Source organism: Oncorhynchus mykiss, chromosome 12 (assembly GCF_057628025.1).
Source record: "Oncorhynchus mykiss isolate SJ-2025 chromosome 12, ASM5762802v1, whole genome shotgun sequence".
NCBI classification, from domain to species: Eukaryota; Metazoa; Chordata; class Actinopteri; order Salmoniformes; family Salmonidae; genus Oncorhynchus; species Oncorhynchus mykiss.
Window position 1 is genome coordinate 86,234,561 of NC_143033.1, and position 17,023 is coordinate 86,251,583.

The 17,023-nt window shown below is 42.6% G+C and overlaps 3 pseudogenes across 5 annotated transcripts; 2 read left to right on the forward strand and 1 right to left on the reverse strand.

The window, feature by feature from the left end:
* Window positions 1–308: 308 nt before the first annotated feature.
* Window positions 309–4,889, reverse strand: LOC110539000 (GTPase IMAP family member 8-like; annotated as a pseudogene). Its single transcript, XR_016484785.1, has 4 exons — window positions 4,754–4,889; window positions 3,203–3,867; window positions 1,266–1,888; window positions 309–1,182 (listed from the first exon to the last, which is right to left on the reverse strand). The product of XR_016484785.1 is annotated as a GTPase IMAP family member 8-like (transcript).
* Window positions 4,890–6,475: 1,586 nt separating this feature from the next.
* LOC110538658 (migration and invasion enhancer 1-like) lies at window positions 6,476–9,737 on the forward strand (annotated as a pseudogene). Its single transcript, XR_002475790.3, has 4 exons — window positions 6,476–6,684; window positions 6,956–7,053; window positions 8,186–8,262; window positions 8,371–9,737. The product of XR_002475790.3 is annotated as a migration and invasion enhancer 1-like (transcript).
* Window positions 9,738–9,924: 187 nt separating this feature from the next.
* LOC110538657 (migration and invasion enhancer 1-like) lies at window positions 9,925–12,400 on the forward strand (annotated as a pseudogene). 3 transcript variants are annotated; one of them, XR_016485372.1, is made up of 5 exons: window positions 10,036–10,144; window positions 10,826–10,929; window positions 11,137–11,234; window positions 11,508–11,584; window positions 11,713–12,400. The product of XR_016485372.1 is annotated as a migration and invasion enhancer 1-like, transcript variant X2 (transcript). The 3 variants fall into 3 exon arrangements; XR_016485373.1 differs by having other exon boundaries at window positions 10,100–10,203; XR_016485371.1 differs by lacking the exon at window positions 11,137–11,234 and having other exon boundaries at window positions 9,925–10,144.
* The last annotated feature ends 4,623 nt before the right edge of the window (window positions 12,401–17,023 follow it).

The window sequence follows — 17,023 nt, forward strand, 5'->3', positions numbered from 1 at the left end:
ATAATCATCTAGGAAATTATCAACAATAACTGATTTAAAATGACTGGTGTCTTGCATAATAATGGAGTGAAATATTTCATGTAGTGAATAGATACAGTAACCTATGCAGGAGACCAACCCCGCCACAATTGCTTGTCAGAGGGCTCCCCCTTGTGGAAACATATGACATCATGAAGTTAAAATACTGCCTCACCATTAGCATTAACTCCATCAATAAATCAATACTGTTAATTAGTTGTTACCTGAACAATGATGTTAGGGCATATTTAGATAAAACAAACCAATCTATAACTTATCATTTATGTTAGTTATTGTTGAACATCTCTCCTCTAGCAACTTTCCTCCACTTCTGCCTCCCCTGCATCAGAGGGAACAGCAGGCTTCTGTGTTGCTTTACTTTTGTCACTGAGTTCCTGTATGACGTCACAGCTGTGATCCAGACTCTGTCTGAGGTCCAGCAAGTCTCTCTGCATGCCTTCCAGGATGTCCAGCTTAGACCGCTTATTGTCAATGGATGACAGCACCTCCTGGTCACCATTATTTACAAGATCCTCCCCAACATCATTCAGCTCTGGGCTGTTGCTGGTGAGACAGTCGTCCTCCTCTACTATGAAAGACCCCATGGTTTTCTTCCACACCATTTCAAAATAGGAGTCAATGAAGGATTCAAGCTCCTCCAAATTACTGTTCCCCCATTGGTCAGTCAAGGCCTGCAGGCCTCCTGTTCTGGCAATCTCCTTGAGGGTCCTGTCCCTCAGCCTGGGGTGTCGAAGGGACTGTATATCAACTATGTCTTTCTTCACCAGCATTTTTTTCTGGTTCTTTGGGTTGCTGGACCAGGAGGAGAGCTTGGTGTCCTGGAGAGAACAGGGTGACTGGTTTTCTACCATTCTGTCCATTCCATCTCAGATGATGGCTCTGAGTAGGTCCAGTGTGGAGACAGTCTGGGAGGGTCACCACTAGCGTCTGTCTGCCCCCCCATGTTCCACATCAGCCCCTCCTGATTCCCCTGAAGCACACTGGCCATGCTGGACAGAAACCCCTCCACATCCAGGATGGAGTGATTTGCTTCAGTCCACCATCCTCCACTGGCCTCTGGTAGTGCCAACTCCTGTCCACCAAAGTCTGGGGCTCCTGAGTCATCTGGGGTTAGAAGGTCCTCTGAACTAGCCACCTCACATGCTGCAACACAAGAGAGCTCTGTCAGAATAAATAGTAAAATGATGCACTGTAAGTTCTATCTAATGTGCATCAGTCTTGCTTACCATCATGAAAGGGAGCATCTGTGTGGTTTGCTACAAGGACCTCTCTGCCCTCTCCCATCACTCCATCCATCTCTGGCTCCTGCATCACTGTGAGACTCTTCCCAACCTGTTCTCTTCTCCGTAGAACCTCCAACCTCAACCTATCCTCCACCAGCATCTCCTCTATCTTCTGTAGCAGGTCAGTGACCTGTGCACCAGTCCCCTGGTTCTTACTGTCCAACACGTGGTATCTGTTGCCACACTTCTCGACAAGCCTCTGGAGGGCCTCCCCCTCACTCTCAATGTGCTGCTCGATGGTTGAACAGGACGATGATGTGAGCCCAGACTGTGTCTGTGATGAGCTCTAGGTGCTCCTGCACAGCTCTCCTGTAGGTCTATGTGAAGGACCGGTCCACACGCACCATCAGCAGGAGGGCATGTGGACCAGGGGAGCAAAGAGATACACTACACACTATCTCCTGTCTGTCAAAAACAGGGCTATTCTGAGAGAAGTAATTCATCTGTTCTCCTTCTGACCTCAAAGCTTCCTCCTTGACCCAGGATGGTGTTTCCTGTTGAACTCTTCCCTGAGCCCCGAGCTCCAAGCAGTACGACTCTGATTTCGGAGAGATGACATGACTCCCCTGGTAGAAAAGAAGGAAACAATGCAACATCATAATAGATAGTGCATAACGTTGTCATTTTTTACAAGGAGCACATGTGCGCCTAAGTTGGAAAATGTAGGAGCACACAATGAAATGTAGCAGCACAATGAGAAATATTGATTTATTTTTTATTTTTTATTTAACAAGGAAGGCCAGTTGAGAACAAGTTCTCATTTACAACTGTGACCTGGCCAAGATAAAGCAAAGCAGTGCGACACAAACAACAACACAGAGTTACACATAAACAAACGTACAGTCAATAACACAAAAGAAAAAGTCTATATACAGTGTGTGCAAATGGAGTAAGGAGGTAAGGCAATAAATAGGCCATAGTAGAGAAGTAATTACAATTTAGAAAATTAACAAGGGAGTGATAGATGTGCAGATGAGGATGTGCAAGTAGAAATACTGGTGCGCAAAAGAGCAACAAAGTAAATAAAAACAATATGGGGATGAGGTAGGTAGATTTGATGGGATATTTACAGATGGGCTGTGTGCACCTGCAGCGATCGGTTAGCTGCTCAGATAGCTGATGCTTAAAGTTAGTGAGGGAGATATAAGTCTCCAACTTCAGCCATTTTTGCAATTCGTTCCAGTCATTGGCAGCAGAGAACTGGAAGGAAAGTTGGCCAAAGTTGGTGTTGGCTTTGGGGATGACCAGTGAGATATACCTGCTGGAGCGCGTGCTACGGGTGGGTGTTGTTATGGTGACCAGTGAGCTGAGATAAGGCAGAGCTTTACCTAGCATAGACTTATAGATGACCTGGAGCCAGTGGGTCTGGTGACGAATATGTAGCAAGGGCCAGCCATCGAGAGCATACATGTCGCAGTGGTGGGTGGTATATGGGGCTTTGGTGACAAAACGGATGGCACTGTGATAGACTGCATCCAGTTTGCTGAGCAGAGTGTTGGAGGCTATTTTGTAAATTACATCGCTGAAGTCGAGGATCGGTAGGATAGTCAATTTTACGAGGGTATGTTTGGAAGGAGGCTTGGTTGTGAAATAGGAAGCCGATTCTGGATCAATTTTGGATTGGAGATGTATAATATGATTCTGGAAGGGGAGTTTACAGTCTAGCCAGACACCTAGGTATTTGTAGTTGTTCACATTTGAGGTAATAAAGCTAGAATCCTTCATTTTTGAATTCCAAGTCTCACAGCAAAATATTTTGGCACATATGTGAGTAAAATGGTCGCACTGTAGAGCCCTGATAGAACAGAAATATTCTAAAATCTACTGTTGGCAATATGTCAAAGCATTGTGTCCTAAGAACCATCTCAGTGATAACTCACCATTGAGCAGAGAACTCTGTTTCTGCATCTTCATCAATCTCTGCTGAGCCCTTTGCTCCACTATCCTCTTCTTTTCCTCCACCTCTTGTAAAAGCAGTCCCTCCATTTTAAAATTGCTGTGACTATTTTCTGTCACCAGTCTCTGCATCTTCCTGAACAGCTCTGTGACCTGATTTCCACCTGGTCCACTCTTCAAGTTGAGGCAGTGATACCTATGACTGCATTTCTCCACCAGCCACAGGGGGGCCGTGCCTCCTCTCTTGACTTGTGCAGGTGTCCATTCCAGTCACTGCAGGTGAAGACGACCATACAGTGACTCCACACTCTCTCACTGAGGAGGGCCAGGTGCTCCTCTACAGCCCTGCGACGCTTCTCACAGAACACTGAGTGTGCCTCAATGACGATAAGGAAAATATGGGGTCCCGGGGTGGACAGAGAGACACTGCGCACTATCTCCCTTTTCACCAGCTGAGGCGTGTCCTGCACCCTGAAGTCACAACACCGGCCAGGTGTGTCCACCACAGTAACCCACCCACCTGCCACCTCTCCCACCCTCCTAGACCACGTGGTCCGCTCCTTGATGACAAACTCCTCCCTGTCCAGCAGCACATTGCCTACTTCGCTCTTCCCAGAGTTTCTGCCGCCAAGAAGGATAACTTTCAGGTCTGAGAGACACACAAACAAGAGTCGTGAGAGTTACTGTTCATGCTAGTGCACATTTTGTGTTGACATTAGGCTTCCATTTTAAAGGGACTGTCATTCCCACAATGATTTACGAATAAATTGTAAAAAACACACACGTACAGTCACAAGTACACACACAAACACACACGTTGTCACAAGTACATACACAAACACACACACATAGTCACAAGTACACACAAACACACACACGTACAGTCACAGGTACACACACACTTATAGTCACAAGTACACACACAAACACACACACACACGTAGTCACAAGTACACACACAAACACAAACATGTACAGTAACAAGTACATACATAAACACACACACACTTATAGTCACAAGTACAGTGCATACACAAACAGACACAGATAACATGCAGCTGTGTGTGTATTACGCCACTATGAAAATACTGATAACGTGGTGTATCAGCGTATTGACAACTTGATCAGATGTCTGTCACATGTTGCACACAGTATGTACCTGCTACATACAGTATGTACCTGCTACACACAGTATGTACCTGCCACACACAGTATGTACCTGCCACACACAGTATGTACCTGCCACACATAGTATACATACAGTACATGGGGATATCATAAAAACATGAATAGTTGCTATAAGTAATGGTAATGTTGCCTAGAAATATCAGTACACGCACCACATTGATAGAGGGCAGTTAATCATCTTAACTTACATTAAACTGGCCATGTTAGGGTTAGAGTAATACTTTTACACTGATTGATGCTAAAGTCATTAAAAACAACTTCACAAGCCATGTGTAAATTGTCCTTTATATACAGTACAACCTTTTTCTAAAGTTGATATGTAAGACAATTGAGATGAAAAAACTTACCACATGTTGATGAATCTTTGGTTGCCATTTCTCTTCATCTTAAGCTTTATCTGTGCTTCGTTTCTCCCCAAAATTGTTACAATCCAACTCATTTTAGTCATCATGCCAATGCCCAATAACAGTCCTTTTACTTCTAGCTTACAACAAGTTCCTGAAAGACTGGGGTGTAGCTTTTACTCTGAAGGGAGTGGACACTTGCCATGATGACTTGTGATGTCTTTATGAGTCTGAAGGTGCGCAGTAATAAGCCGTAATAATGGTGTGTTTAAAGCCAAATGGGAAGATGGTAATTACGAGTTGTGAAGTTGTAAATATGAATTGAATGCATGAGAATAAACTGAGAATAAAAATAGGTTTAGTAGAAAGTAGATTATTCAGTAGACATTCCTATCGGTCCTAGACTATGGCGACATCATCTATATAAATGCAGCTGCCACTTCATTAAAGCTGTTAGTTGCAGTTTATTATAGCGCACTGCGATTTATTACGGGCGACAATTTTAGTACTCATCACTGCTTTCTCTACTAGAATGTTGGTTGGCCCTCTTTGATGTCACATAGGTTGATATATTGCTATGTTTTAATTTATAAAGCTATTTTACAAAAAGACCCACTGTACTTAACATCATTACTAAACTTTAGACATACGAGCTACCACACCCGGTTTCAGGGATGGCTAACTCTGGAAATTCCTTTGGTCTCTACTGAGTTTTCTTGCACCTTAATTGTGGAGAAATTGGTCTCTAGGCCAATTCAGAAAGTGGATTGAGGACCTTATTACAGATGAATGTGTTTGTTTTTTATGACTGTATTTTTCTTTCTGCTTGCATTTTGTATTTTGATGTGTGTATTTTCTGTAATTTATGTAATTCAGGGCTAATCTGTAAAATAAACCTTGGTCTCAGTATGACTCACTGATAAAATAAAGGTTAAATAAAAAAAATATACTTCTGAAAATGCTGGTATCAAGGAAATTTCCTTAGTAGGTGATGTCAGAGTTCAGCATGTGGGAGAAGTTGGAGCTCAGGGATGGCAGACTAGCTTCCCAATAGTAATTACCAGTTGGAGGGCCCTTCAACTGGATTTTTACCAGTCGTATATGTGGTAAATACTACTTCCCCACTTGGTTATGAATGCAGCATAAGTAAGGAGCCAGCCATTTATTGCAGTTAAAGAGACATCAATCAACAAGCCACTCCGCTGAGTCAGCATACCTTGCAAAAGTAAAAGATAAGGAAGAAAAATACCCTACTTTATGACATGACTCATCCGTCTGAGTTTGTCATCTGCCCAGCCCACCTTTGTCATTGATGCAGTACATCTGTACAGTTATTATTTTATGTTGACTTGCCCATTACTGAGAGGCAAGTATATACATCATGTTGTGAAGCATGTTCTTAATTGATTGGTGCAGTCTGATTCCGGTAGGTAAAAACTGCAATCTTGCATACCAAACATTAATTTTGACAGCATTCCTAGAAAAAAAATGGCAAACTACTACAATTGTCCATTGTTTACAAATACTGCTACTGCAATTGATTTTTGCTACAAAGTTGGATTGTTCATTGCAGTGTCACCAATAACGACCCAAACCTCACCTATATGTCTATAGTATTTGCCATTCAAACAGATTATCAATCATCTCAAAGAAGGGAAGAAGAAAGTGAAAGGATGGATGCATTTCAAAAGTATTGGAACAGGTCCCTGCTAGTATTTTCTTCCTGCTTTTTCTCGCTCCTCCCACCTCTGGTTACACCAATCAACAGCATTTCTCTGTTCATACGCTTTAGCTAGCTATGTCGCCTTTTTAGCATCTGTGTTACACAATCGTGTCTTTAGGTCAAACCTGAATCAGCTTATCGAGAAGAAGGAACTAGCAAGCTAGCTAGTTTCTTCAACAGCCATGGGTGTGCAAGTCAAAGTCGAATACTGGTATGTTTATTTTCCATTTATTGGATTATTCCCATTTTTTTTAAAGCAGCTTCAATACACTTTAGGTAGCTACTGTAGCTACCAGCTCGAACTAGCCACCTTCATAGCGCAAAGTACCCACTCTTTTATTATGAAACGGGCTATGTTTTATGCTAGCTAACGTTAGTTGATGAATGTTTACCTTAGACATTGCTTGGACATTTCCCCCCCAACTACTTTAGGGTTAATTATTCATCACCAAGCTGTGTTTTTGTTTTGTCGTTGTCTTTAGCGGTGGATGAGGGTACGGGCCCCGCTATCAGGAGCTCGCGCGGGTTGTCACCGCGGAATTCACTGAAGCGGAAGTGTCGGGCTTCGTAGGAAGGCAAGGTAAGTTGGTCCTTTCCACAGCCTACTACAGACAATACAGGTACGTACAGTGTTGGTAAGTACACTAATAATGTGAAGCATTTTGACATCGTTACATGTTCTTCTGTGTAGCTATATACTCACTGGACAGTTTATTAGAGAGGTGTGTGTCACCCTCATGCCGGGTTAGTGCAACGGGTGAGTGAGTAATGACAGTGGCAGTGGCAGTGATGGGAGCGCACTGCCACACGGACCCCCTTTGCCTCCAGAACGTCCTGAATTATTTGGGGGAATGGATTCTTCAAGTCGGACACATTCCAAAGGGATGTTGGTCTACACTGATGCGATGGCATCATGCAGTTGCTGCAGATTGGATCGTGGTACACCACCTGTACCATTGACACCAGTGGGTGTCCATTGGGATGGGTCTATGGACTCATGCCGCTTACGCCAAATCCTGTCTCTGCCATCAGCATAAAGCAACAGGAACCGGGATTTGTCGAACCAGGTGACGTTTTTCCACTTCTCAATTGTCCAGTGTTGGCAGTCGCGTGCCCACTGGAGACGTTTCTTCTTGTGTTTAGCTGATAGGAGTGGAACCCGGTGTGGATGTCTGCTGCAACAGCCCATCCGTGACAAGGATCGGTGCGTTCTAAAATGCCATTCTACACACCACTGTTGTACTGGGACGTTATTTGTCTGTTTGTGGCCCGCCTGTTAGCTTGCACGATTCTTGATATTTTCCTTTGAACTCTCATGAATGAGCTGTTTTTGCCCACAGGACTGCTGCTGACTGGATTGTTTTGGTTTGTGGCAACATTCTGGAGAACCTAGACACTGTTGTCGTTGAAAAGCCCAGGAGGCCGTTTCAGAGATTCTCAATCCGATGTGCTTGGCACCAACGATCATACCGCACTCAAAGTCACTTGGGTCACTTGTTTTGCCCATTTTTCTAACATCCAGTTGCACAGCAACTGAATGCCTGTGCCGGTCTGCCTGCTTTATATAGCTGGCCACATGACTCACTGTCTGTAGGAGTGGACCATTTTCTTGAACATGGTGGTGTACCTAATAAACTGGCTGGTGAGTGTATGTTTCTACTATATTCTCAGACTACATTGTTTTCCTTGATTAGATGCTTTTGTTTCTGCAGGCAGTTTTGAGATTGAGATCAACGGGCAAGTAGTTTTCTCCAAGCTCGAAACAAGCGGCTTCCCATATGAAGACGACGTAAGTTGTTAACTTCTTACAAGGCTGTCATTTTAATGTCTGACACACTGTGTGTGTCAACTGCCAATGACTAACCCCAATGACACAATATGTCTTGTCCCCATGCAGATCATGGATGCTATACAGAAAGCCCATGATGGCAAGCCAGTGGAGAAGATCACCAAGAGCCGCCCGCCTTGTGTCATCCTGTAGATCTCCTCTCCCTCTATTCTCCAACCCTGCCCTCGCCTGACAGCAGCATGCTGAAGACAGGACAGTGAGCATCCATCACTGCCACTGTCATTACTCACTCAGCCTTTGCACTAACCGGGCATGAGGGTGACACACGACTCTCTGTTGAAACTACACTAGCAGAGTTGGACTAAGACCACTGTCTTTGATTTAGAGTACAACCTGTCGTAAGGTTTTGTTGTGCCTTCTCTCTCCCCTCTTTCTCTGCTCCCATTGAGGTGTTCCAGGACTTATATGATTACTCTAGCCCAAAGCTGAAAGGTTTATAGTATGATGACCCCAGTCCTGGCAGCTCCTATGTAATGGGATCAGAGAAATGGAGGAGACCGTAAGATCGAGGGGCAGACGGGTTGAGGGGAGCACCCTATTTTATTCCGAAAGCCTCATTGCCTGGCAGACAGTTACTGCCTGATTGTTCTAATTCCTCTCAAATAATACAGCACCATCATTGGCCAGACATAAACAAAGTTTTGATGAACGTAAAAGATAAATGTTATTGAGTACCAAAAGCAAGAAAGGAAGGAGCTCAATAATTTTCAGCCCTCTGAAAATAATTCTATCACCTAGCTCTAAGCATCATAAGCCCTGTTTCACAACTTGTATCCTGTACCCTACTATGATGATGAACGTGCTGCTTGAACCTGTCAATGCAATGTTTGTCAATGTATTTAATAAGACGTGTTCTAAAGTGGAGACACTTTAATCAAGGTTGAAGCTTAGACTTTTAATGTTTTTGTTTTGTTCAGTTCTGTCACTACAACTTTTATGTATCTTTAAAACTAGTGTATCAATGTCGGAACTTGGATGTAATCAGGGTTTTTTTCTTCAGTTATGTCCATCTATAGCTAGTCTTTAACAGTGAACTATATCTCTGTTTTGAACTGTTCTCTTTAGCCGAAACATGAGAAACACCGTAGTAACCAAACCTCTTGTGAATTTGCAATTGTATACTGCCACTGAATCATAGATAATGCATTTTCATTGACTCAGTGGCTTTTATATATGATCAGCTGAACTATTAGTAGAGCTGACCTTGCAAGTAGATAAATCCTAAGTTGTTTTGAAAGCCATCTCTTACCGGTCTGTCTATCACTAACGACACCTCATCAGCCCCTGTTTATGCGCACAGTTTATTGAATATCATCTCTGAATACTGTTTTTTTTCTGTTGCCCAGGGCTGTCAAGTATGATACCCATTAGAAGAACTTCTATCACAAAATAAAGTTATTATTTAACTCTATAAATATGTTAGTATTGTCTTAACGTGTCATGCTCAAAACTACTTAGCATGTTTTTTCTTCTCTTTGTTTCACTTCTGTAATAACTACTCAACTCCATTAGAATGGAGAACATGTCAGTTCTAAAGGGCTATGTAACAACATATTACCATATTATTAGAGTATTGGCTCATTCACAGGTCTGAACTCCACAAACAGTACATCCCCATGGCAACATAGCACCTCAGGTGTGTTACTCAGGTCTCAGTAATTACTCACTTGTTGATGCTCACATCCAGACATTGAATGCCACTGTCATGTGATCATTCTATAATGGGAACAGCTGTAGGCTACACCCACGCTGTAATGTCAACAGAGCCAGCCATGACAACTGCAGTAGGAAGAGAAAAGCCTTTGGAGCATAAAGCATCTTGGTACGTTTCATACATTGCGCCTGCATTGATCAAACCCTGCTGACTGGCTAAAGTAAAGTGTGAGTTTTTCTTCCTGTATTGAATGTGTTAAGCAGGTTTGTGGTCAATTTAAATTAATTTGATTCAGGAAGTAAACTGAAATTATAAATCCACATTGAATCGATGTTCAGGGCAATTGGAATTTCCATTTCAGTTTTCTTCCTGAATTAACTGGTGTTCAGCTCAAAATACCAGTGCCATCAAGCTAGCTATGTACTTCTGTTAACTGAAATGTTTCCAAGTCACTAGAATAGATCCTCTCAGATATGACATTTTGTGGAGGTGTTGTTCCTGCATGTTATGGTCTTGACACTACACACATGGAATCCATTACCCTGCCCAGCTATATTATTGTCTCAATACACGTTTCAATGTTTTCCTAGAACTTATCCATTACTAAAGAACAGGATAGAAACTTCAAATAACTCAGGATGATGAGCCTTTGGTGTCTCTATTGTCAATGGTTTTTGTAACTATCGTGTAGTAACTTGCCTGTTTCAGTTGATCACTGACCCAACCCTACCTGGGACAGTAAAGATGTAATCCAATATACCCTTTTAGACTTACTCATAACTAAGGAGGCAGGTTACGATTGCTCCTATTGTATTTTCATATTGAGGTTTCTTACTCCTCCAACCTCAGTCAAAACACCTTTACGTCAGCGAAGCACAATCAAGAAGAAAGGAGTGAGGAGAAGAATCTGGGTCAAAAGCCATGGGTGTGGTGCAGATCAGAGTGGAGTACTGGTAGGTTTATGTTCATTTATATTTGGGAGGATGCGTTTGTTTAACAACGAAGCCGGAAACTGGAAGTCATGGAACATTTCTATTATGCAAACTATGGAAAAATTCAGCAACTGCCATACCTTTTAACACAGGTTGAGTCTGTATGTTGTTTGTTTTTATGCCGTTTTAATTATTCATCGCAGTTTTGGTTTTCTATCACTGTTTCAGTGGCCAATGAGGGTACGAGCCCCGCTACAAGAAACTTCAGCAGGCTGTCGCTGTGGAGTTTCCTGGAGCGGAGGTGTCAGGCTTTGTAGGACGAAAAGGTTAGCTGGATAACCAATCAATCACATTTATTTTATAAAGCCCTTTTTACATCAGCAGTTGTCACAAAGTGCTATACAGAAACACAGCCTAAAACCCCAAAGAGCAACAAATGCAGATGTAGAAGCACGGTGGCTACAGTGAAATGTATTGTTGTAATATTTACCTATTCTTTTTGGTAAAATACCAGTTTTCATACCTGTTTTGTGTATGTATCCATCAAGGTTAAACCTACATTTGTTTTGAAGAGAGGTGTGATGCTGTTGTTTCTGCAGGCAGCTTTGAGTTGGAGATCAACGGGGAGCTGGTCTTCTCCAAGCTGGAAACAGGTGGCTTCCCCATGGAAAAGGATGTGAGTACTGGAAGCTTTCTCCTCTGAAGTTGCAGAACTGTCAACTTCAGCCAGTTTGTTTACATCACTGAAATTGACACGTTTTGAAATTGACACAAATGGTCTCAACAATGTGTATGCCCCTTCAGGTCAGGGACGCTCTCCAGAACACCTATGATGGCAAGCAAGTGGAAAAGTGGACCAGAAATCGCCCACCTTGTGTCATCCTGTAGATCTCAATTCCCTCCATCCTCCAACAGTTATCACTCAGATCAATGCTGATGTCTGTCACCACTCACACAGCAGAGACTCCTTTCTGTTCTCTCTCTCTGCTCCCATTGCAGTGTTCCAGGACTTTATATGATTACTGTAGACCAAAGCTGAAAGGTTTATAGTATGATGACCCCAGTCCTGGCAGCTCCTATGTTATGGGATCAGAGAAAGGGAGGACATGGGAAGACTGGTTGGGTGGAACTTCCTTATTCCAGATCTTCTATGCCTATCTGTTTACAGCACCATCATCAGCCAGATAAACGATCAATTTGAGCTGCTGAAGCCTGTCTTGCATTGTGTTACTGTCTATTGATCTCCCATATTGCAACTGATGCTTTGCAATTAGCTTTAAGTAGAGCTGGTCAAGTGAGTAGATGAATTGCTAGTTATGGTCATATAGGCCACCACCCACTGGTCTGTCTGCTACACTAACGAGACATCAGACCATGTTCACCACACCCCATTTGAATTATCATCGCTGAATACTGTTATTGATTGCTGATGACAATGTTTGATACCCACTGGGAGGACTTCAATCTCAAAATAAAATCAAATTACATTGTTTGTTTTCTTCCTAATTGTTCTCATGTTCAGAACCCAGGCTTTACTGGCAACACAGGAGGAAGGAGGAGACCGCAACCCATACAGACACTTGTTTTCACTGAGGCACATTTGTACACTAGAGGGTGACACAGGCAAAATCTTTTGCCTACAGTTTTATATTACTTTCCACACTCAACTCAGCGTTAAAAAGTCCTATTCTGTAAAGTGATATTTGCTGAATTAGTTTTCACATTTATCTGACTTCTACAGTATGTTCTGCACAGAGTACTGTCTGTTGAATTCATTTTGCTTGGTTGATGGTTTTGCACTTTGGCCCTTTATGAGTTTCTGCTCCTTGGGCGGTAAGTGGCTGACACTGGCTAGGTGGATCCCGGGTACAGGCTCTGGTAAAGAGTGATAATTCATGCAAGCCTGCTTGCTCTATGCCTGATAGAGCCTATCGTCTCAGTCTATGAGCTCCATAGTACTGTCACCGTCTCTGCCACCCATTTTGTGCCACACAATTCCCCCATCAGAACTTTATGAATTGAAGCATTCAACATTAGCATTGTGTAATTCATATATGATTGGGTTGCCATGATCATTTTTGCTAGAGGCCCCTCCATACCAGTCAACAGTCATTTCTCAACTCTGTGAAGTATGAATTTGTATGGTGTTATTGGTTTGTCATATGATTTGTTAGAGGAGATTCCCTCCTGCATCGGTTTCAATCAATTATGAAGCTGGTAAGTGACTGTATGTCACAAGAAGGATGCAACCAACAGCCTCTTTAGTTTGTCAATATTGTAGCTATGGCCGGGAATACAGTGTTCCTTGCGGGGATTGAACCGAGGACACCATGACTCCCAAGACAAACAACCCCAAGAGAATACCGTCCTCATCTATGTTCTGCATATTACATACGATAATGCTAAAGAGGTACAGTACAGGGGCATATGGACAGAGCAGATGGACCTCCACTATTTATGATAACCGCCCATGCCATAGCAAAATTGCTATTTTCTCTCTCTCTCTCTCTCTCTCTCTCTCTCTCTCTCTCTCTCTCTCTCTCTCTCTCTCTCTCTCTCAGGCTTCTCCCCTTTTGATTTGTCCTATTAATTATTGTTTTTTCAGTAATTCAATATCTTTGATACTCCCTCAACAAGACACACTATTATCATTCCCAGAATGCTTCAGCTCCTGCTTATAACATTTAAATGACATATACATAACATAAAAGGCTGATCAGATCACATGTTCACAATGAGTACATTACAATACCGTTTAGCTCTGAGACAGGTGCCATAAATGGGAAATAGCATAGGTGCTATAGTAAATGGGGAAAAATTGGGAATGCAAAAGCCCAAGTGCAGTGAACATCTAGAGCCCTGAAATTCAACTTGAAGCCTTCAAGACAGTTCCACTCCATTTTTTTCATTGTTCCCCTCTAATAAGGGACCGATTAAGACCTGGGACACCAGGTGGGTGCAATTAATTATCAGATAGAACAGAAAACCATCAGGCTGCGGACCTCATAGGGTAAGAGTTGAGTACCCCTGCTCTAAAGTAAACACATGGGTGTGGTCCACTGCTTATCTAGTAACCCCTCTGTCATGAGCATGGATGAACACACTGTCATATTTCTAATGTCCAATTCATGCTTTTCACAGATTGATTCAGCATTAATTGACTACTGGCAAGAATGGTGGTGGTGCATCAATAACATTCACGTTTAAAGTGACAACATTTGTTGAGTGGTAACAGGGGATGTTATTGATTTCCTCAAAGTTACCTCGCCAAAAAAAAAGAAAGATCCAACAAGCATTGAGCCAGTTAATACAAATGTATTTCATACCGGGCTATACGGTTTTTCAATTACAAGGGCCGGCATTTACAGTAGTATAAACATTTTGTTATTTCCCTTACAGGAGGTGCACAAAATAGAGAAAGTTCCTCACGTAAAGCTGGAGAGATCGTTCATACAGGTATTCTGATACAAATGCCGATACAGCATGTTGTGTGTTTTGTAGAATCAGAGCAAATGGAAATATAGCTAAATATTTCAATCTCTGTTCATCTCATTAAAAGCCAGGATGGATGTCCCTCTCCTGTCTCATAGTTACGGTACAGGTCACCCACAGACCCCCACCATCAGGCACTCTCTATATTTGGATACACAAGATATACAGTGCCTTGCGAAAGTATTCGGCCCCCTTGAACTTTGCGACCTTTTGCCACATTTCAGGCTTCAAACATAAAGATATAAAACTGTATTTTTTTGTGAAGAATCAACAACAAGTGGGACACAATCATGAAGTGGAACAACATTTATTGGATATTTCAAACTTTTTTAACAAACAAAAGCTGAAAAATTGGGCGTGCAAAATTATTCAGCCCCCTTAAGTTAATACTTTGTAGCGCCACCTTTTGCTGCGATTTCAGCTGTATGTCTCTATCAGTTTTGCACATCGAGAGACTGACATTTTTTCCCATTCCTCCTTGCAAAACAGCTCGAGCTCAGTGAGGTTGGATGGAGAGCATTTGTGAACAGCAGTTTTCAGTTCTTTCCACAGATTCTCGATTGGATTCAGGTCTGGACTTTGACTTGGCCATTCTAACACCTGGATATGTTTATTTTTGAACCATTCCATTGTAGATTTTGCTTTATGTTTTGGATCATTGTCTTGTTGGAAGACAAATCTCTGTCCCAGTCTCAGGTCTTTTGCAGACTCCATCAGGTTTTCTTCCAGAATGGTCCTGTATTTGGCTCCATCCATCTTCCCATCAATTTTAACCATCTTCCCTGTCCCTGCTGAAGAAAAGCAGGCCCAAACCGTGATGCTGCCACCACCATGTTTGACAGTGGGGATGGTGTGTTCAGAGTGATGAGCTGTGTTGCTTTTACGCCAAACATAATGTTTTGCATTGTTGCCAAAAAGTTCAATTTTGGTTTCATCTGACCAGAGCACCTTCTTCCACATGTTTGGTGTGTCTCCCAGGTGGCTTGTGGCAAACTTTAAACAACACTTTTTATGGATATCTTTAAGAAATGGCTTTCTTCTTGCCACTCTTCCATAAAGGCCAGATTTGTGCAATATACGACTGATTGTTGTCCTATGGACAGAGTCTCCCACCTCAGCTGTAGATCTCTGCAGTTCATCCAGAGTGATCATGGGCCTCTTGGCTGCATCTCTGATCAGTCTTCTCCTTGTATGAGCTGAAAGTTTAGAGGGACGGCCAGGTCTTGGTAGATTTGCAGTGGTCTGATACTCCTTCCATTTCAATATTATCGCTTGCACAGTGCTCCTTGGGCTGTTTAAAGCTTGGGAAATCTTTTTGTATCCAAATCCGGCTTTAAACTTCTTCACAACAGTATCTCGGACCTGCCTGGTGTGTTCCTTGTTCTTCATGATGCTCTCTGCGCTTTTAACGGACCTCTGAGACTATCACAGTGCAGGTGCATTTATACGGAGACTTGATTACACACAGGTGGATTGTATTTATCATCATTAGTCATTTAGGTCAACATTGGATCATTCAGAGATCCTCACTGAACTTCTGGAGAGAGTTTGCTGCACTGAAAGTAAAGGGGCTGAATAATTTTGCACGCCCAATTTTTCAGTTTTTGATTTGTTAAAAAAGTTTGAAATATCCAATAAATGTCGTTCCACTTCATGATTGTGTCCCACTTGTTGTTGATTCTTCACAAAAAAAATACAGTTTTATATCTTTATGTTTGAAGCCTGAAATGTGGCAAAAGGTCGCAAAGTTCAAGGGGGCCGAATACTTTCGCAAGGCACTGTATTTACTTGTTTCATCGTATGTTGCTGTCATCAGTTTCTAGTGTTTGAGAACCAAGACCCAATCAAGGCCCTAAATGGATCAAGGTCGACCTGATGGTGTGAACGTTAAGCCACGGGGTGATGGGGGAGTTACAGTAGGTCATACAGTATGACATTTGTCAGTGGGGGCCTGGTAACACTTTATTTGGATAGTCCATTTGTAGATGCTATACGGACTATCTACAGACTATCAGTAACATTTCAACTAACTATCTACTAACCCTAGCTCTAACCCTAACCTTAACCATTATTCTAACCCTAAACTTAACTCTAACCCTAACCTTACTCTGACCCTTATTCTTAACCTAATCCTAACCCTAACCATAATCTTAGCAAGGAGTTGTTTATTAACAGATTGTTGATAGTATGACCATCTGTAGACCATCTACTGATGGAAAATCCAGACTATCCAAATAAAGTGTGACCGAGGCCTGCTTATAAGTTTGGCAGCTCTTAATGGAAAAAATATGAATTTAATAATAAAACCCACTCGAGGTCATCATGAGGGGGAATCCCTCCCTTCATAGAAGGGAATCCCTAGTATGTTAACAAGATGACGTCAGAAGTCAAGATGCTCACGTTCTGATAGAGTGCCCCCCTTCCATACCCCCTTTCCCCTCCATGCAGGGTGAAGCTGGTCCTGTTGGTCCATACAGGTTTGGTCTCTCTGGCACCCTGTGTCCTGACTTGGCAGCTTTCCAAGCAGAGAGGGCGGAGGGGAGACGGGAGGGTTGGGATATCCCTGGCCCAAGGTGGGCCACATCGATAGGGCTGTTTGTCTGTCACACAGGCCTTATCTCTC